Genomic DNA, 1,261 nt, shown 5'->3' on the forward strand with positions numbered 1-1,261 from the left:
GTAGTCGCTTGATATTGATGATTATAGGTAGTGATTTTCTCCTTAATTCTACTGTTCCAAGATTAACCTACAACATTAATAATACACTGAATGATATTCTATTCACTCCTATCACTAGTATTGATGATAATATCATTGAGGGAGATGAAGCAATGAGAGTCATCATATTACCTGTTACAGACAATGTTGTTCAGATACAGAGAGATTTTCAAACTGCTACTATCACCATTATTGATGATGACAGTAAGTTATACCGTAAACGTAAAAATTTTCGTGGCGGATAAATTTTCGTTTTTTTCGTGGGCCACACAGATCCACGAAATTTTAATGCAAAGGTGTGGTGGTTAATTCAATAGGCCACGTGACAGCCACACATACTGACCATGAATATTACTCGTCTCTCTTTCACACTTCAGCATCTCTGCTTCCCAGATCTCCTTATATACATGGTAACCCCTGATAACTGAAAAGATAGTGAAGGTACACATGAGGTAGGCATCTCTGCAGGTGTTGCCATGTTGCCACGTGGTTAATAAATTAATAAGATTGGGTAACGCCTACTACGAAATTTTTAATGCACGAAAATTAATTTTTATGAAAGAATTGCAAAAAACACGAAAATTTACACCACGAAAATTTTTACGTTTACGGTATAACTTACTGTCATCATCAATAATGGTGATAGTAGCAGTTTGAAAATCTCTCTGTATCTGAACAACATTGTCTGTAACAGGTAGTATAATAATTGAGGAGAGATGTGAAAATATTTTATTCATTGCATAGCTGGTGTGCTGTCATTAGAGAGAGGAACATATGATGTGATTGAGAATAAAGGAACTGTAGAAATATGTGCTGTACTAACTGGAGGAGTATTATCTGAAAATGCAACAATAATTCTACGAGCTACACCTAACACTGCACAATTTAGAAGTGAATATTAATATTAATATTCATTGAATCATGTCTCATTAAATTAGGTGACTATAGTACCCGTGGAATTCGCTTAATATTACCTGCATTTTCAAACAGGGCATGTGGTAGATTTAATATCATGAATGATCTCATTAGTGAACAACTATTTGAGAACTTTACAGTAGCAATAAGCAGTATTTATCCAAAAAATAATGGATTAACAATAGACCAGATTTCATCATTCATCAGGATACAAGATGATGATCGTTAGTATTATCATTTATAAAACTCTGTGTTTATTATTTACCTTACAGAGGCTGAAGTAAGGTTTGCTATGGGTCAAGCTACA

General features: G+C 34.0%; 1 long non-coding RNA gene across 1 annotated transcript; it reads left to right on the forward strand.

Annotated features, from left to right (window-relative positions):
- Positions 1–207: 207 nt before the first annotated feature.
- LOC109589118 (uncharacterized) lies at positions 208–824 on the forward strand. Its single transcript, XR_002188534.1, has 2 exons — positions 208–243; positions 784–824. It is a non-coding gene; the product is annotated as an uncharacterized LOC109589118 (long non-coding RNA).
- The last annotated feature ends 437 nt before the right edge of the window (positions 825–1,261 follow it).

The sequence above is a fragment of the Amphimedon queenslandica genome, unplaced genomic scaffold (genome assembly GCF_000090795.2).
Source record: "Amphimedon queenslandica unplaced genomic scaffold, v1.1 AMPQUscaffold_11622, whole genome shotgun sequence".
Classification (NCBI taxonomy): Eukaryota; Metazoa; Porifera; class Demospongiae; order Haplosclerida; family Niphatidae; genus Amphimedon; species Amphimedon queenslandica.